The following is a 20,976-nucleotide window of genomic DNA, read 5'->3' on the forward strand; positions in this document are numbered from 1 at the left end:
TAACAGCAGTTACACTGAGATGTTACAGATAATGTGATGATGATAGTTTCAGTGACATCACAACACAAACACATATTTACACATTGACACATTTAGTGCTGTAAAGGAGAACTTTCAGTATAAAAGTAATGGATCTATAATACATGCAGTGATAAAAATATAATGTTTTATATAAAGTGCATAGCTTATATGTTAATACTTGTTAACGTTTATGAACGTTTAGTAGTAGTAGTAGTAGTAGTAGTAGTCCTTTATTGTCACATAGTAAACCAGTGAAATTGGCCATCGACCTGTCCATACAAACATACATATGACAAGGGGGTAGACAGGACAGGAAGACAGGGAACTAGAAAGAAATACAGCATGACTTGAGGAGAGGTGAGGAGAAAAAAAGACTGTGCTCCTTAAGAAGTACAGTGTGGGAACAGGAAAAACACCTCAGCAACATTAGCACATAATCAGTACACTCTACAACATGAACAAGACTTGCAACAGGGGAGGGGATTGGGGGGTGGAGGTAACCCAGCACAGGCAAGCAGCCATCCGGTCCTTATCCATCCGGTTTATGACCTTTCCCTGATAAAAACACAGTTTGTAGTGTTTATATAAACTTATGCATTATTGATTTATGAAGAATAATCTGTGTAAGATCATGTAAACACACAGAAATAAACTATAATTCATAATCGCTGTAGTTTAAATCGTTGGATGATCAACTAACTGGAGTCAGAGGTGTCGTTTCTGTCTAGAGCTGAAAAAACAAGAAATTACAGTTAATTTACAGTAAATTACATTTAAGAACTGTCAAATAAATGAGAAATTAATTTAAATGTAAAGTCATTTGTTTTAATGACTGTAAATATTTTTCATAAGAAATGTTTATGTATAAAATGACAGTTTTATATCATATTAGAAATAAATTGAAACATTACTGAGGTCTGGCGGGATAGTGATGTGGATGACTGTGCAGTTGAGGGTCCTGGCAGTTCTTCTCTTGTTGAAGTGTTTGGAGAATCACTGCCACTGAAAGTCCTCCCTCTAAAATAGGCATGGCACATACCAATTTTTTATTTTGTTTATCCAACCAGTTCAGAAACTCTTGCACATTAAATGAAGAGAAAGAAGCATCCATTATACATGGAAAAAAAGTCTTTATAGCTAAAGATGTCTGTTATGGGATTCAATAAAAGATTAGTTCACCCAAACATTATATATTTTTAAATCTTCTTCACCTACATCCCATCTCAGCTGTTGTTGACCTTTGTTGTTTATCTTCTGTTCTATTGTTCATATCTTTAACAAACAATGTCTTTAACAATATGGATCATTCGCCTCTTTGCACAGAAACACGTTTATAGTTGTAGATTTGTTTCTCACAAACAAATGGCATTTCTCTTCAGAAGACTTTGAGTGACAAGACTAATAAGGAATAATTGTTTGTTTTATAAATGTGACCGCTAGAAATTTTGGTTCCGGTCTTCGTTTTCTCTGTGAACAAAATTCACCAACAGCTGAGATGGAAAGAAGGTCAGTAACTAAAAAGATAAATATCAACTTTGGGTGGACTAATTCTTTAAGGTATTAAGTAAGGGTCTAAAGAACAAATGTCATTGTAGCATAACTTTACCCTTCACCACACATGCTTGCATGATAAGGCAAGACATCGTTTGGGAAAGAAATCTGGCAAATGGGACAGATCTGTAAAAATAACAGATTTCTTTCAGGTACAAGTTAAAAAATTTGCTGAAGGTCTTAAAAGTTGCATATCAGTCTCATCGAACTTCAGAATAACCTCACAGAGCAGTTTGAAAGGAACCACAGATTCTTGGGTGTATATTTTGCTGAAGCAAAAATACATTTCTGCATTCAGTCAGGAATTTAATTTTGGTCAAATACCTGGGAAGACTGTTCTAAATCTGTTTGAAGTGGGCTTGGCTGGTCATTGGCTCCAATAACATCATCATCATCATCATCATAATCATCATCATCATCATCAAGCACAGTCACATCATTTACTGATTCCTAAAAACATTATGTAAACAGATTTGAACTGGCAGAATTAAGAAAAGCATTATGTGTTTAAAACATAATAAAAGACAAAAACAATACAAGTAGATCCTATAGACTCAGTTGTTTTGCACTCTTCAGTGTGTAAGGGCAACAACGGCAGTGGTATTTTCCTGCCACATTTCATACAGTTTGACAGTGGCATCTTTGCAAACTCCACAGATTCAAATGGAAATGGTTCAATGGAAAGCTGCTCTTGTAGTGGAACTACAAATAGCACATTCTTTCCATTATTTGACACTGACTTCAGGAGCCGAGTTGAGTATCCATCACAGTCAGTGGGAATTAAAGTAAGCTTACACGCCCACCACCACCTTAATGTCAATTCAGAGGATCAAACTCAGGAGTCATTTCTGATTTCCACATCCTTTTTGCAATAAAATCTGAAAGCACTAAATAACTGTATTACCTACAGCATCAATAAAGACCTATGATTATCAATGCATCCATGTTTATTTGACATGCAAATGATAAATACCTGTAGATTTGTAAAACATCCAGCCTCCCTGAAGATTTTTTAATTTAGGAAATTCTTCCTCAAGCAGAGTGACAATCTTAAACAAGCAAACACCACATTCATCATTCAATTCAAGGAAAACAAATATTTGACTTGCATCAAGTAAATGATCAATTACTTCACATTCACTCGTGTTTTGTTCATGTTTGCAATTACCTCACTGTGTTTAAAGGTGTCTGGAACACTTAACAGCCTTTCCCCAAGCCCAGCACGTACAAGTTCTAAGTCTTCATCTCCTTTTGGAGTAAACATGGTTGGTTCGGAGAGAACATATATTTGAAAATCTGTCTTTTTCACATTGACAGGTTTGGCCAAAGAGAAACGGTTTTTCCCTTAGGCTGGTCATTTTCAGTCCTAAACATACTTGGGAACTGCCTACGGCCAGAGTGACAAAGAGACACATTTTTGAGGAAAAGTTATTTCTCTTATATGTTTTAATGTGTCATTACCATCTTTTAAAATATTTCAATAATGCTAAATGTTTCAATGAAAATACATAAAATGACCTTTTTAATGCCTGCCTCACCCTATTTTCTGTTTCTATTTTCTACGCATGTGTGAATCATTTTTTGTGCGTGAATTATTAATGAGATTGATTTGGCTCCATAGTCCATCACTGCATTAACGACTGCAGGTAAAGCGCAGCTGAACCCGAGGCAATCGTGATCCGAGATGATATCTTCTGGTAGCAAAATGATTTTGAGACATATGCTTCTTTAAGTGTCGTTGAGGGAGACAGGTTTAAGTGCTGTTAGTAACTTCACTTTTCACACTGTGTCTCTGCATCATCTGTCAGCGCAGCGCGTTTTCTCGCTCGAGCATGTGGATATTATTGTGTTTCTCAACATGAAGGTGAAACAATAGAAACATGATAATGCTGACTCGAGTGCATGTATGTAAAAATGCCCATCCCTAGAATAAAGGGGCAACAACCAGGAAAATAAATGATTTATACTGTAAGTATTTTAGAAGTAAGGGGAACTTGTGCTATTATGATAGACAACAATCTTACGTTTGAGAGCCAGAACATACACTGCACCTGTTTCTATTAATAGTGTACAAATACATAAAGACTTTATTAAATTACGGGGATCATTATCAGTGCATTTATACAGTCAATTGTTTTGATATCAGTATTGCAGCTGTTTTAGTTTGGGCTTCCCTGTTTCAAGGCAATTAAACTATTGCAACTGTCTGTTTTTAATACTGTGGAAATATAGTCTTGTTCATGTAGTTACAGTGTAAGTGTGACATTGTGGGCTGCACATTAAAGTGCTGCTTGTTACCCTCTTGTTCATGTAGTTACAGTGTAAGTGTGACATTGTGGGCTGCGCATTGAAGTGCTGCTTGTTATCCTCTTGTTCATGTAGTTACAGTGTAAGTGTGACATTGTGGGCTGCGCATTGAAGTGCTGCTTGTTATCCTCTTGTTCATGTAGTTACAGTGTAAGTGTGACATTGTGGGCTGCGCATTGAAGTGCTGCTTGTTATCCTCTTGTTCATGTAGTTACAGTGTAAGTGTGACATTGTGGGCTGCGCATTGAAGTGCTGCTTGTTATCCTCTTGTTCATGTAGTTACAGTGTAAGTGTGACATTGTGGGCTGCGCATTGAAGTGCTGCTTGTTACCCTCTTGTTCATGTAGTTACAGTGTAAGTGTGACATTGTGGGCTGCGCATTGAAGTGCTGCTTGTTATCCTCTTGTTCATGTAGTTACAGTGTAAGTGTGACATTGTGGGCTGCGCATTGAAGTGCTGCTTGTTACCCTCTTGTTCATGTAGTTACAGTGTAAGTGTGACATTGTGGGCTGCGCATTAAAGTGCTGCTTGTTACCCTCTTGTTCATGTAGTTACAGAGTAAGTGTGACATTGTGGGCTGCGCATTAAAGTGCTGCTTGTTACCCTCTTGTTCATGTAGTTACAGTGTAAGTGTGACATTGTGGGCTGCACATTGAAGTGCTGCTTGTTACCCTCTTGTTCATGTAGTTACAGAGTAAGCGTGACATTGTGGGCTGCACATTGAAGTGCTGCTTGTTACCCTCTTGTTCATGTAGTTACAGAGTAAGCGTGACATTGTGGGCTGCGCATTAAAGTGCTGCTTGTTACCCTCTTGTTCATGTAGTTACAGAGTAAGCGTGACATTGTGGGCTGCGCATTAAAGTGCTGCTTGTTACCCTCTTGTTCATGTAGTTACAGAGTAAGCGTGACATTGTGGGCTGCGCATTAAAGTGCTGCTTGTTACCCTCTTGTTCATGTAGTTACAGTGTAAGCGTGACATTGTGGGCTGCGCATTAAAGTGCTGCTTGTTACCCTCTTGTTCATGTAGTTACAGTGTAAGCGTGACATTGTGGGCTGCGCATTAAAGTGCTGCTTGTTACCCTCTTGTTCATGTAGTTACAGTGTAAGCGTGACATTGTGGGCTGCGCATTAAAGTGCTGCTTGTTACCCTCTTGTTCATGTAGTTACAGTGTAAGCGTGACATTGTGGGCTGCACATTAAAGTGCTGCTTGTTACCCTCTTGTTCATGTAGTTACAGTGTAAGCGTGACATTGTGGGCTGCACATTAAAGTGGTGCTTGTTACCCTCTTGTTCATGAAGTTACAGAGTAAGCGTGACATTGTGGGCTGCACATTAAAGTGCTGCTTGTTACCCTCTTGTTCATGAAGTTACAGTGTAAGCGTGACATTGTGGGCTGCACATTAAAGTGCTGCTTGTTACCCTCTTGTTCATGAAGTTACAGTGTAAGCGTGACATTGTGGGCTGCACATTAAAGTGGTGCTTGTTACCCTCTTGTTCATGAAGTTACAGTGTAAGCGTGACATTGTGGGCTGCACATTAAAGTGGTGCTTGTTACCCTCTTGTTCATGAAGTTACAGTGTAAGCGTGACATTGTGGGCTGCACATTAAAGTGGTGCTTGTTACCCTCTTGTTCATGAAGTTACAGTGTAAGCGTGACATTGTGGGCTGCACATTAAAGTGGTGCTTGTTACCCTCTTGTTCATGAAGTTACAGAGTAAGCGTGACATTGTGGGCTGCACATTAAAGTGCTGCTTGTTACCCTCTAGTTCATGTAGTTACAGTGTAAGCGTGACATTGTGGGCTGCACATTAAAGTGCTGCTTGTTACCCTCTAGTTCATGTAGTTACAGTGTAAGCGTGACATTGTGGGCTGCACATTAAAGTGCTGCTTGTTACCCTCTTGTTCATGTAGTTACAGTGTAAGCGTGACATTGTGGGCTGCACATTAAAGTGCTGCTTGTTACCCTCTTGTTCATGTAGTTACAGTGTAAGCGTGACATTGTGGGCTGCGCATTAAAGTGCTGCTTGTTACCCTCTTGTTCATGTAGTTACAGTGTAAGCGTGACATTGTGGGCTGCGCATTAAAGTGCTGCTTGTTACCCTCTTGTTCATGTAGTTACAGAGTAAGCGTGACATTGTGGGCTGCGCATTAAAGTGCTGCTTGTTACCCTCTTGTTCATGTAGTTACAGTGTAAGCGTGACATTGTGGGCTGCGCATTAAAGTGCTGCTTGTTACCCTCTTGTTCATGTAGTTACAGTGTAAGCGTGACATTGTGGGCTGCGCATTAAAGTGCTGCTTGTTACCCTCTTGTTCATGTAGTTACAGTGTAAGCGTGACATTGTGGGCTGCGCATTAAAGTGCTGCTTGTTACCCTCTTGTTCATGTAGTTACAGTGTAAGCGTGACATTGTGGGCTGCACATTAAAGTGCTGCTTGTTACCCTCTTGTTCATGTAGTTACAGTGTAAGCGTGACATTGTGGGCTGCACATTAAAGTGCTGCTTGTTACCCTCTTGTTCATGTAGTTACAGTGTAAGCGTGACATTGTGGGCTGCGCATTAAAGTGCTGCTTGTTACCCTCTTGTTCATGTAGTTACAGTGTAAGCGTGACATTGTGGGCTGCACATTAAAGTGCTGCTTGTTACCCTCTTGTTCATGTAGTTACAGTGTAAGCGTGACATTGTGGGCTGCACATTAAAGTGCTGCTTGTTACCCTCTTGTTCATGTAGTTACAGTGTAAGCGTGACATTGTGGGCTGCACATTAAAGTGCTGCTTGTTACCCTCTTGTTCATGTAGTTACAGTGTAAAGCGTGACATTGTGGGCTGCACATTAAAGTGCTGCTTGTTACCCTCTTGTTCATGTAGTTACAGTGTAAGCGTGACATTGTGGGCTGCACATTAAAGTGCTGCTTGTTACCCTCTTGTTCATGTAGTTACAGTGTAAGCGTGACATTGTGGGCTGCACATTAAAGTGCTGCTTGTTACCCTCTTGTTCATGTAGTTACAGTGTAAGCGTGACATTGTGGGCTGCACATTAAAGTGCTGCTTGTTACCCTCTTGTTCATGTAGTTACAGTGTAAGCGTGACATTGTGGGCTGCACATTAAAGTGCTGCTTGTTACCCTCTTGTTCATGTAGTTACAGTGTAAGCGTGACATTGTGGGCTGCACATTAAAGTGCTGCTTGTTACCCTCTTGTTCATGTAGTTACAGTGTAAGCGTGACATTGTGGGCTGCACATTAAAGTGCTGCTTGTTACCCTCTTGTTCATGTAGTTACAGTGTAAGCGTGACATTGTGGGCTGCACATTAAAGTGCTGCTTGTTACCCTCTTGTTCATGTAGTTACAGTGTAAGCGTGACATTGTGGGCTGCACATTAAAGTGCTGCTTGTTACCCTCTTGTTCATGTAGTTACAGTGTAAGCGTGACATTGTGGGCTGCACATTAAAGTGCTGCTTGTTACCCTCTTGTTCATGTAGTTACAGTGTAAGCGTGACATTGTGGGCTGCACATTAAAGTGCTGCTTGTTACCCTCTTGTTCATGTAGTTACAGTGTAAGCGTGACATTGTGGGCTGCACATTAAAGTGCTGCTTGTTACCCTCTTGTTCATGTAGTTACAGTGTAAGCGTGACATTGTGGGCTGCACATTAAAGTGCTGCTTGTTACCCTCTTGTTCATGTAGTTACAGTGTAAGCGTGACATTGTGGGCTGCACATTAAAGTGCTGCTTGTTACCCTCTTGTTCATGTAGTTACAGTGTAAGCGTGACATTGTGGGCTGCACATTAAAGTGCTGCTTGTTACCCTCTTGTTCATGTAGTTACAGTGTAAGCGTGACATTGTGGGCTGCACATTAAAGTGCTGCTTGTTACCCTCTTGTTCATGTAGTTACAGTGTAAGCGTGACATTGTGGGCTGCACATTAAAGTGCTGCTTGTTACCCTCTTGTTCATGTAGTTACAGTGTAAGCGTGACATTGTGGGCTGCACATTAAAGTGCTGCTTGTTACCCTCTTGTTCATGTAGTTACAGTGTAAGCGTGACATTGTGGGCTGCACATTAAAGTGCTGCTTGTTACCCTCTTGTTCATGTAGTTACAGTGTAAGCGTGACATTGTGGGCTGCACATTAAAGTGCTGCTTGTTACCCTCTTGTTCATGTAGTTACAGTGTAAGCGTGACATTGTGGGCTGCACATTAAAGTGCTGCTTGTTACCCTCTTGTTCATGTAGTTACAGTGTAAGCGTGACATTGTGGGCTGCACATTAAAGTGCTGCTTGTTACCCTCTTGTTCATGTAGTTACAGTGTAAGCGTGACATTGTGGGCTGCACATTAAAGTGCTGCTTGTTACCCTCTTGTTCATGTAGTTACAGTGTAAGCGTGACATTGTGGGCTGCACATTAAAGTGCTGCTTGTTACCCTCTTGTTCATGTAGTTACAGTGTAAGCGTGACATTGTGGGCTGCACATTAAAGTGCTGCTTGTTACCCTCTTGTTCATGTAGTTACAGTGTAAGCGTGACATTGTGGGCTGCACATTAAAGTGCTGCTTGTTACCCTCTTGTTCATGTAGTTACAGTGTAAGCGTGACATTGTGGGCTGCACATTAAAGTGCTGCTTGTTACCCTCTTGTTCATGTAGTTACAGTGTAAGCGTGACATTGTGGGCTGCACATTAAAGTGCTGCTTGTTACCCTCTTGTTCATGTAGTTACAGTGTAAGCGTGACATTGTGGGCTGCACATTAAAGTGCTGCTTGTTACCCTCTTGTTCATGTAGTTACAGTGTAAGCGTGACATTGTGGGCTGCACATTAAAGTGCTGCTTGTTACCCTCTTGTTCATGTAGTTACAGTGTAAGCGTGACATTGTGGGCTGCACATTAAAGTGCTGCTTGTTACCCTCTTGTTCATGTAGTTACAGTGTAAGCGTGACATTGTGGGCTGCACATTAAAGTGCTGCTTGTTACCCTCTTGTTCATGTAGTTACAGTGTAAGCGTGACATTGTGGGCTGCACATTAAAGTGCTGCTTGTTACCCTCTTGTTCATGTAGTTACAGTGTAAGCGTGACATTGTGGGCTGCACATTAAAGTGCTGCTTGTTACCCTCTTGTTCATGTAGTTACAGTGTAAGCGTGACATTGTGGGCTGCACATTAAAGTGCTGCTTGTTACCCTCTTGTTCATGTAGTTACAGTGTAAGCGTGACATTGTGGGCTGCACATTAAAGTGCTGCTTGTTACCCTCTTGTTCATGTAGTTACAGTGTAAGCGTGACATTGTGGGCTGCACATTAAAGTGCTGCTTGTTACCCTCTTGTTCATGTAGTTACAGTGTAAGCGTGACATTGTGGGCTGCACATTAAAGTGCTGCTTGTTACCCTCTTGTTCATGTAGTTACAGTGTAAGCGTGACATTGTGGGCTGCACATTAAAGTGCTGCTTGTTACCCTCTTGTTCATGTAGTTACAGTGTAAGCGTGACATTGTGGGCTGCACATTAAAGTGCTGCTTGTTACCCTCTTGTTCATGTAGTTACAGTGTAAGCGTGACATTGTGGGCTGCACATTAAAGTGCTGCTTGTTACCCTCTTGTTCATGTAGTTACAGTGTAAGCGTGACATTGTGGGCTGCACATTAAAGTGCTGCTTGTTACCCTCTTGTTCATGTAGTTACAGTGTAAGCGTGACATTGTGGGCTGCACATTAAAGTGCTGCTTGTTACCCTCTTGTTCATGTAGTTACAGTGTAAGCGTGACATTGTGGGCTGCACATTAAAGTGCTGCTTGTTACCCTCTTGTTCATGTAGTTACAGTGTAAAGCGTGACATTGTGGGCTGCGCATTAAAGTGCTGCTTGTTACCCTCTTGTTCATGTAGTTACAGTGTAAGCGTGACATTGTGGGCTGCGCATTAAAGTGCTGCTTGTTACCCTCTTGTTCATGTAGTTACAGTGTAAGCGTGACATTGTGGGCTGCGCATTAAAGTGCTGCTTGTTACCCTCTTGTTCATGTAGTTACAGTGTAAGCGTGACATTGTGGGCTGCACATTAAAGTGCTGCTTGTTACCCTCTTGTTCATGAAGTTACAGAGTAAGTACAATAAAACACTCACACAATCTCACTGACTCTGAAACCTTTATTTGAAAAACAACTTAATTCAAAACAGATTTACAACACTTCTTATTCATTTAATCATTTTTATAATTCAATTCAAATACTAAAGTCCTGACAGAAAGTAGCAGGTTTTTTTGTTTCTCTTGTTTGTCTTCCTCCTCCTCTTGTTCCTCTTCTTCTTTTTCTTTCTTTCCACGGATGTATCTTAAGAAGGAATCCCATGTCTTGTGCTATTATGTGTTCAAATAAAATACAGTATAAAATACTTCACTTATGCAAGTTTTGATGTCATGATGGGGGACAGTGTTCAAAATATTAGCACACATGCTGTTTACATTGGCATCAATTTGAGATATTTGTACTTCAGTATTATTGTATTAGTTCTAGACTCTAAAGGCAAATGTTGTATTTTGTTCTCCACTAAATGTGTCTGACAGCTGAAATCTTACTTTAAGATATTATTCTGGCATAAACATTTAAAGATCTTAGAATGATGCACTGCAGTGTAATCTGGGCCTGCTGGTAGTTAGCTCTTAAACATGAACATGAAAATGCAACGCACACAATAAATCAGTATTAATAGTAACGTTCAATGTAACAAATACAATTTAAATAAACGTAACAGTTAAACACGGAGAATATCTGCTCAATTATCCGATCTGTAGCTTCGATCTGATCAGTATCTTATAAACAGCTCATGCAGTTCAGCGATTATTTTAATGATTTATTCTCTGTGCAATCAATGTGTGAATTATAATAAAAGTTCAGAAATGAATTTACCTGCAACTTTATGCACCGTTGCCTCGTACAAAGGCCATCCGCCTTTAGATTCTTCAATCCACCTCTCCACCAATTAAATATACAGATCTGTCATCAAGTCCGTCTAAGAAATCATTAATATTGAATGTTTTATGTGTGATGTTGGAACAATGCTCCAACTTTCATTATCCGTTTCTTCTTTCCACTCGACAAGGGCGAACATTCTTCATCCGTTGGTCTCTATCCTGCATGCGCGTAATTTGGCGGTCTTTTGATTGCGTTTGAATTTTGGCGCGCCTAATAAAGATTAGCCAATGACGTAACGTATTGTTTTATGCATTTATGCTAAATGCATGGCCTGAAATGCAGACTGAAAGTGTTTCTATCATTCTGTATTATAAAAACTATTCAATAATCAGTAAGAATTAAGCATACTATGTTCATTATGTAAGTCTTGGTTTAGGTCACAGTAATGTCAAATAATTAAAAAAATAATAATAATATTTGAACCCTACAAAATTATGAAATAAGTAATTTGATGAAAATGATTATATAGGTATGGTCTTTATTTTCATTGCATATGTTTATACAACGAAATTCTGTGGAAGCAATCCAATGTACAGCACATAACAAATACTTTAAAATGCGTTACATTACAATACATTAAAAATCATTATTGCACAGATTATGTTATTAAACCCTGCAGTTACAGCATTATCTACATACATGTAATATATGTATATTATGTGTGTGTTTGTGCATACGTGTATGTGTGTACATGTGTATGAGGGAAGCTGGATTGATAGAAGTAGCTATGGCTTCTGCAGCCTGTCCACAGCTCTGGGGGAAAAGCTGTTCCGTAACCGATTAATCTGTGTTCCTGGGGAGCGGAGGGTGACAAAAAGGGGTTTGCAGGATGTGAGTGATCCTGCTGGATGTTTGTGGCCCATGTGAGAACACGTCTGAATAGATGTCACACAGATTTGAGAGGGGTGCCGACAATACTTTCATCTTCACAATCCTCTGCATATACAGTTTTGTGTGCAGCAGTGCAGCCGGAATACCACACAGCAATAAGTCATGATGCTTTTGTGCAGCGGTATAGAAGCTGATCAGCAGTCTGGGGTTGTGTCTGATACAAGTATAGCAACTGTAGACATTATTGTGATACTGTATTACAAAATAGAAAGTGATTTGTAAAGGCCCACTGCATCATTTGGCTTCCCGATATTATGGGGTTATGTATTACCATAAACCTCTATATGACTCGAACACAAATGTTTGTACATGCCTTTGGAACAGCACAGATGTGATGATATTATGACTTTTCTTCATTATTATGAAGTAACTGTTTCATTTGTTTTCATGTCTGACATCAGTGACGTCAGTTTTTGCAGCTCTGCCAAGTTTTGTTGAAAGCACCAAAGTTTATTTATTTTAATGCTAGTGGAGAACCCAGAAATGTGTTTAAATTATATTTGAGGTCCCTGGATATTTATTGGGGTATTTTTGTGTTTGGAGACATATATTAACTGTGTATTATTCTGTGTGCATCTGCATATGTAGTGCATGTATTAATGTGTATGTATTCTCTTACATATAGAAATTGATGATATTGATATATGGTTATTGATGATAAAGTTTGTGTAGTATTTGTTCTGTTTTTATGAGCCAGTTAAGATAAGGTAAAATAATAATGAAACATTGTGCTAATTCTAAAATGGGATAGAAATGAAATGAAATGTGGATTGTGTAGACTTGTGAAAAGTTCAAACTGTTCAAATAAGAAAAACAAGGAATGAATTAAGGAAACCATAAGCATGTAAAATATATTGTTTAAATACATTTGCATAAATAAATTAAACATATTGGTGAAATATATGGTCATAACATACAATATTATATAAATAATAATCATATACATCGTATTAATATATGTCAATATACTCATTTAACACGGACAATTTCTATATGTTATAAACTTGTATCAACATATATCTGGAGATATGTACATATGTGATATATTGTCTTATATTTAGCATATATGACGGCGTCACTTGCGATATAGGGACATATATGTCATATATTACATTTATGAAATATGAAGACGGAACTTCACTGAGTGAAATCGAAACATTTGAGACGCGTCTGCTGCGACTGTATTGAAGCATTTCTCCACGAGAAAACATGATCGAGATGTTGCTGTAACAGTATCATGAATCATCTTCAGTGGATTATTTCCTCACAACTGGACAGAGAGATGATCTCCATTATTATTATTATACTGTTTTACTCAGTATGTGCACTCCAAATCAAGTGTGGGAAGAAACCTTTTGTGTATGTGTGTTAATAATACTGAACAGAGACAGCTCGAAAGAGTTTTTAAAGTTTTGCTGCTTTTAGTCTATATTTATTCCCTTTAATGTCATCAATATGCTGAAGTACTTTCAGAAGAAATGATCATTTCAAATCATCAGTTTGTCTCTTGTGAGGAAAGAACCGGTCGAGACACAACAGTGCTCTGAACAGAAGTGAAGATTTACTATTCAACAGTGTCTTAAAGTCACAACAGATTTTACACACTCACGTGATTTAAGTGAGCTGACTTTCAAAGGATGAGGAGAAAATAGCTTTTGTGTTTTTATTATTATTATTTTATGCTTTGAACAACAAAACACGAGCACAATACAACATATATTTGTGTTTCAGGGGAGCAAGAGGAAAAAACATTCATTCACAAACACACTTGATCTTTCATTTATACACAGATTCTGAAGACAAAGCACAGATGATCAGTTTTTACAGCTTTTCTATTTGTACTATTTTGAATAATAGAAATATAATTCTCAATGTATTTAAATACGACTGAAAAAAGGAGCTTTTTGTTATAAAAATTACATTTATGAGTGTGAAATATGACATAAAACAAACAGATTAATTAAATAAGCTTCACTATTAACACTGTTGTCATATTTTAAATAACCAAAAATGACATTTTCAAAATGAAAGTGAATCTTTTCATTAATAAACGTGGACAGATCTTTCCAGAACTGTTTCACATCACTACAATGCCAGAAAATGTGAGACACTGTTTCAAGTGCAAAGAGCTAAAAGAGCAGTTAACATCAATGTCTTTCTGAAACTTACAAAGAAAATGTTCAACAGGGAGAATTTGTGTTTTATCCTAAAAGAAATGTCTTTTATCTTATTTAAAATAACCAAACAAACACTTTCCCAATAGTGTAAGACTTGATGCAACCTCCTTTAAAAACAAAGAAGAATAGATTTATTGTTTTTGGATTGTAAAAAACTCATTTGAGCACATTCTGGATCAGTTGGGTTAATTATGGGCATATCAGTCGGCTTCATTACTTTATGTCAAAATAATGTCAATGTCACTTTATTTCTAAAGCACAACTAAAACAACAGCTGTTGACCAATGTGCTGTACAGAGTCAAATAAACTGAATCAAATACATAAACAATCCACAGCAATACACCTCTAGCACATATGATCACCTCACTGATTAAAAGTGATCACAAACAGATGTTTTAAGTTCTGATTTAAATGGGATATAGTCGAGGCGGTTCTGATACTCACAGGAAGACTGTTCCAGAGTTTTGGAGCTGCTACTGAAAAGGCTCAGTCCCCTCCAAGTTTTCATCTGGTCCTTGGTGTAGTATAAGGTTATATACGGTAGTATTCTATTATATATATGTGTTGAACATCAATGGAGTGTATTACGGTTCGGGACTTAGAATAAAGATTGATATAAAAGTTATGGCTGGCTCTCGTCTCCATGATGAAGGTTATCGTTGTACCTATTAAACAACAGAACATGGTGTCAGAAGTGTAGAACTTGATGTGATTAGTTCTTACGAGTTTAGTTTCGTTCTGTCAGCTGGAAGAGAGGACTGAAAAGATAACTGTGCTATCATGAATCAGTTTCAAGTTTCTCCGCCAGAAAAATTCACGTTTAAAGCGGATGATTGGTCGAAACGGATTAAACGTTTCGACAGGTTTCGAATCGCGTCAGGTTTGATTTACATGATGGGTGAGGAAGCTGAGGATATACTAACTTCTCTGCACTTAAGCCCTCAAGAAGCGAGTGAGTACGAAACGGTAATGAACCGGCTGAATGTTCATTTCATTGCTTGCAGAAACATGATTTTTGAGAGGGCTAAATTTAATCAGAGGCAACAGGAGGTGGGCGAATCTGTGGATCGCTTCATAACGGAACTGCATTGTTTAGATGAGCACTGTGGATACGGGGATCTGCACGATGAGATGGTGAGGGATAGACTCGTCGTGGGACTGACAGACAAAAAGCTGTCAGAACAGTTACAACTTGACCCTGAATTAACACTAGAAAAGGCTGTTGTGAGAGTTCGACAAAGCGAACAAGTAAAAAAGCAACAAGAAATGCTTAAATCCAACTTTAAAGGGGAAATCACAAATACGCAGCTGGATAGTGTGCAGGTTGAAGGAAACATGGGAGCTCAAATAAAACAAGTGAAATCACATTATAGACAGTCAGCAAAGAAAACACCCCAGGAAAGGCCTAAAAAGTGGACATGGTGTACACGGTGTGGAGACACAAAAGGTCATAATCTGCAGCAATGCCCCGCAAGAGATGCAAAATGCAATCGTTGTCATAAAATGGGACATTATGCTAAAATGTGCAAAACAAAGAAAATATATGAGGTGAATGTTGCCACGTTAACTCATGATACAAATGAGGACATTGCATTCCTAGGCTCATTGACAGCTGATGTGGCAGAAAGTCCATGGATGACTGAAATAAAAATTAATAATCAGGCTGCAGTGTTCAAAATAGACACTGGAGCGGATGTAACTGCAGTGCCGGTGACGCTGTATAACCAGGGCCAGTTCAACAGACTGGAACGTCCAGAAAGGATACTTCAGGGGCCAGGTGGAATGTCTTTAAAGGTGAAAGGGAAATTCACAGCCACCCTCAGTAAGAACAGTAAATGTACAGAAAAGGACATTTATGTTGTGGAAGGATTATACATGCCATTGTTAGGACGACCAGCCGCCACTGCGCTTCAGCTGGTGGCCAGGCTTGATGATGTGAGCTTGGACTCAAAAGAGAAAGTGGAAAAGGAATTTCCGAAACTCTTCACTGGCCTAGGCAAAATGGAGGGTGAGTACAGCATTGTGCTAAAGCCAGGGGCAAAACCTTTCTCTCTCTCAACGCCCAGATGCATTTCCCTCCCACTCTTACCAAAGGTGAAGGAAGAATTAAGGCGAATGAAACAGCAGGGGTTATTACAAAGGTGGAAGAGCCAACTGAATGGTGTGCACCCATGGTGGTGGTGCCAAAGCGTACAGGGAAAGTGAGAATTTGCACAGATCTCACTGAGCTAAACAAATCAGTAATGAGAGAAAAACATCCTCTCCCTTCTGTGGAAAACACTTTAGGACAGCTGGCAGGAGCGAAAGTGTTTTCTAAGCTCGATGCTAACGCAGGCTTCTGGCAGATTTCACTTTCAAAGGAATCTTCTTTACTTACCACATTTATAACTCCATTTGGGCAGTACTGTTATAATCGTCTATGCTTTGGAATCTCTTCTGCACCAGAGCATTTCCAAAAGCGCATGTCACGGATTCTTGAAGGACTGGAAGGTATTCTTTGCCAGATGGACGATGTGCTCATTTGGGGATCAACACAAAGTGAGCATGATGACAGGCTGTGAAGGACGCTCTCACGACTTCAGGTGGCTGGAGTCACACTCAATGAAAAATGTGAGTTCTCAAAGGAAAAAATCAAGTTTCTTGGACAAATCATTGAGGCATCAGGGGTGAGTGCAGATCCAGACAAGGTGGCGGCAGTGAAAGAACCTTGTAATGTCAGTGAAATTAGACGGTTTTTAGGGATGATCAATCACCTTGGCAAATTCTTGCCACATTTGGCAGAGAAGACACATCCACTCAGACACTTATTGAAAAAGTCAAACATGTGGGTCTGGGGGGCACAACAGCAGCAGGCCTTTGAGAGAATTAAAGAGGAACTGACCACACCCCTTGGTCTGGCGTTGTATGATTCAAACAGGAAAACAGTCGTTTCGGCGGATGCTAGCAAAAACATTGCAACAGCGGATGTGTTGTCTAGAGCTTCCATTAGCAGTGCAGCAGTGGGGCTCTCAGAGGAAGACATTAATTTATATGTTGATTCTGTGATGACAAACCTACCAGCTACAGAAAAAAGGCTCAGAGAGATCCAAATACACCAGGACAATGATTCCATACCTCAATATTAGGCAGGTGTTTTTAATTAGTGATGGTGAAATGAAGCTTTCCCCTCAACTGTATCGTTAAATGGTTCATTACTCAAAGCTTTTCAACATGGTGCACACTAATGACAAATTGTGCTCAAAAGGTTGAAAAGCTGCCTTTGCGTTACAGAGGACCCGGACATTTTTTTATTGTTTCATGTAATAAATCAATCATTGTGGGTGGCTGTGGCTCAGTTGGTAGAGTGGGTCGGCCACTAATTGCAGGGTTGTTTGTTCGAATCCCGGCCCACACGACTCCACATGCCGAAGTGTCATGACACTGAACCCCAAGTTGCTCCCAATGGCAGGCTAGCACCTTTCATAGCAGCTCTGCCGCCATTGGTGTATGAATGTGAGTGTGTATTGGTGAATGAGACGCAGTGTAAAGCGCTTTGAAAACTGTTAAGGCTTAAAAAGGTGCTATATAAGTCCAGACCATTTACTTTGTTCTCTTAAAACCATAAAGGCAATAAAAACGATTAGTCTGTCATGTGCCACTGTTGATGTAGTACTTGCACAATGTATGAAGAAATGAGTCTATGAATGAATGAATTCATGAAATAATTTATAAATTGGACAAATTAAGGATCTCGCTGCTGAACTTCTTCACCACTAAACTATTCAATCACTGCTGAATTAAATCTCAACATTTACCAGCCAGTTGTAAATCAAAGACATTTTTAGTCACATAGTGTGAAGTGATTTACTTACATTGTAGAGGATTGCACATGGAGTAAAAGATCAATCTCTGGATTTAAGGATCAATATTGACATGGTTCAAATAAAGATGGTAATGCATTGAAAACAATCTATATTTCACAGTCCTGAAGGTTTATTATTCAGTCTGACAGATTGAAGTATTAGTGTCTGTTCAATGACATATGAAATGCTGATCTTGTCTTGATAAACAGTTAAACATGATTCAAGTGCATGTATTAGATCTAAACTGACCGCTGCACAAACTTGTTCAAAATCCTAAAAGCAAAAGGACATGGAAGAACATGTCAGCACTGGGTGAAAGAAAGAATGGAGGAATGAATGATTAAATGATGTAAATGGTAAAACAGTCATTCGTTTGTGTTGCACAGAAGAAATAAAGTTGCACATGTTTGATGCGGCATATGGGGGATTAAATCAGGCCCGGACTGGCCATCGGGAGCACCGGGACAATTCCCGCTGGCCTGGTAACTAAATTGGCCTGCTGCCAGCCAACTTTTTTTTTATTTTATTTTTTTTTATTATTATTATTTTATATTACTACCTTTACCAGTGATCATTTTTGAATTCGTCATTCAATAAAATTATTATTAATATTAATAACAATAATAAAAAAAAAATCATGAATCTGTTAGTCTTGACTGGCAAGGCTACGATTCGCCTCAGACAAACTGCACACAGAAAACTCACAGAAGAAATGTACTGAGGTAAAAATTCTAATTGTTGTTTTTGTTTATTTATAACATATGATTTAGTTTAACATAACACAACTAAGGGAGCTGTTTTGCTGAATATTATCACGATTGAAAATGTTACATTGAATTTATTGTTCAATAAACAAGTAGCGTAGTTAATATTTATTATTAAGTTACTTACATTTTAGATACAAACCATATTAACTGTTTTTGTTCTATTTCACTGACAAAAATAGTTCCAAAGGAAAGCTACAGCAGTGTTTTGTTACTGAATGATTCAGCGTTTTGAACGAATCTTTTGTATGAATGACTCACTAATTAAGACGGTCACTTGCCGCCACCTATTGGCGGTTTCGTTTAAAAAGTATTGCATTTTTTTTATATTCAAACATTTATTTAAAACATCAATCTCATAACATTATTTATTGCAGTTGTAATTGCAGTGCACAGGACGTTATGTGCAGACCCATTTGATATTAGGACTGCTTTACATCTAGGTTGGTTGTTTATGTTTTTATGTTATGGTCATACTGTGAAATAAATGTAATTTAGGGGGGGGGGCAAGGTTGTCTGTGTTTCTAAATTTAATTTGGGTGCATAGGATGGCCTGGATGGGTGTAGGATTTCCCGGCCTGAAATTGTGTCCCAGTCCGGCCCTGGATTAAATCATAAGAGAACGATCATTTCTGGGAGAACTTTTCCTTTACGTCTGTATGTCTATAGCAGATATGCAAATACAAGAAATATTTTAGTAGTGACATTAAATGATCACATAGTCAACTTTGATATAGTAAGTATTCTCTCAGGAGATTAAAAACAGAACCACAATGACTAAAATAACCAAAAGAACTACAAATCCAATGACCGCTGGCAGCACGATGTTTTCATCTTAATCGTCTCGGTTTACATGTGTAAACCTTGTTCCCTGAAACAAGAGATGCTGCGCTGCTAAGCGCTATGGGGAACAATCCTAGTTGTGACCGAGCTGTGAATATGTGTGTAACACGTCAATGAACATTGACCGGAATTTATAGCCTCGGCTGATGTAATCATTAGATGCACCTGAGGCCAGGCTATAAATGGATGCGTCACCAGGTGTCGTCAGATACTTCTTTTTGAAGAGCAGTCTTGGGATGTCCCAGTGCGGAAAAAGTGGCACAGCATCTCGTTCCGTTTTTTTCAGGCAACAAGTGTTACACATGTAACCGAGACGTTCCCTTTACAAAAAGCTTCACTATGATGCTGCGCTGCTAAGCGCTATGGGGAACGCAATACCCACGACGCCGCACTGGGGGCTGTCCTGACCCCTACGGTTGTGCAGTGTACTCACAAAAATGCGAGAGGTCTCAGACATGAGCTTGAGATGTCGACTCAAGGGCATAAGAGCCCGGAGTAGCATAAACATCTAAACCATTAAATTTTGCTGAATGTGTGCGGAGAGGACCAGCCTGCCGCATCACAAACTTGTTTAGGCATGAGCTGAGATGTCGACTCAAGGGCATATTAGCCCGGAGTGCAGAACATCCAAACTAAAAAAGTCCAATGAATGTGTGCGGAGAGGACAACCTGCCACATCACAAACTTGTTTAGGCATGGGCTGAGATGTCCACTCAAGGACATAAGAGTCCAGAGTAGCAAAGTGTCTAACCCATAAAGTTCGATGAATGTGTGCGAAGAGAACCCTATCACAACACAAACTTGTCATAAAAACTGATGAATGTGAGCGGAGAGGACCAGCCTGCTGCATCACAAACTTGCTGCAGAGGGAGACCTCTAGCCAAGGTTTTAGAGGAGGAGAGCCCTCTGGTAGAGGGCGCCCTAAAACCAACTGGCGAAGCTTGACCGCGTGCCCCGTAGGTCCGGGCAATAATGAGGATGCCTCTTAGAGGGCACCCTGCCCACCAAGCCCTGGCAAACCGCAGTGGCCACATACAACCTGGCAGTGTGCCCGCTGACAGTTCTTTATACAGAAAATCCAGAACAGAAGCAAACTGGCAGTTAGATGGTTCTGTAATATGAACTTTAGTAGAAGGCAAGTGCCCGCTGACAGTTCTTTCTACAGAAAATCCAGAACTGAAGCAAACTGGCAGTTAGCTGGTTCTTTAATATGAACTTTAGTAGAAGGAAACGCATACAGGCGCATTTGTGCTATGTATGCGTTACTACACGAGGGGTGTGGGGGGAACTGGGTGACTTGGGGAGAAGTACAGGAGACATTGGACTATCAACAGAGTCGAGTGGAGGGAGCCCTAGCACTTGAAATGGTCTCGATAACCTCAAGAGAAAACCCTGTGAACCTCATTTGGTACCTTTAGGGGCCAGACATGAAAGGTTTCACAATTCGGGCCAGGGATGAGAAGGTCCTCCCTGTTCGGAATCCCCCAAGGCGAGCCGTCGAGGAGAGGTATTAACTCAGAGAAACATATCCTGTTCGGCCAGCGTAGCGCCATTAATAGGAGGCAAGACCCTTGCTGGTGAACATTGCCAAGACTCCCGGGAGCAGAGAAACCGGGGAAAGAAACGCATACAGACGCATTC

The 20,976-nt window shown here is 39.7% G+C and overlaps 1 protein-coding gene and 1 long non-coding RNA gene across 5 annotated transcripts in view; one reads left to right on the top strand and one right to left on the bottom strand.

The window, feature by feature from the left end:
* The window catches only part of LOC127650395 (NLR family CARD domain-containing protein 3-like), a 141,003-nt gene that overhangs the window by 32,741 nt on the left and 87,286 nt on the right, over nucleotides 1–20,976 (top strand). The window lies entirely within an intron of this gene.
* Nucleotides 327–980, bottom strand: LOC127650489 (uncharacterized). Its single transcript, XR_007971459.1, has 3 exons — nucleotides 933–980; nucleotides 722–751; nucleotides 327–576 (listed from the first exon to the last, which is right to left on the bottom strand). It is a non-coding gene; the product is annotated as an uncharacterized LOC127650489 (long non-coding RNA).

Source organism: Xyrauchen texanus, chromosome 10, assembly GCF_025860055.1.
Source record: "Xyrauchen texanus isolate HMW12.3.18 chromosome 10, RBS_HiC_50CHRs, whole genome shotgun sequence".
NCBI classification, from domain to species: domain Eukaryota; kingdom Metazoa; phylum Chordata; class Actinopteri; order Cypriniformes; family Catostomidae; genus Xyrauchen; species Xyrauchen texanus.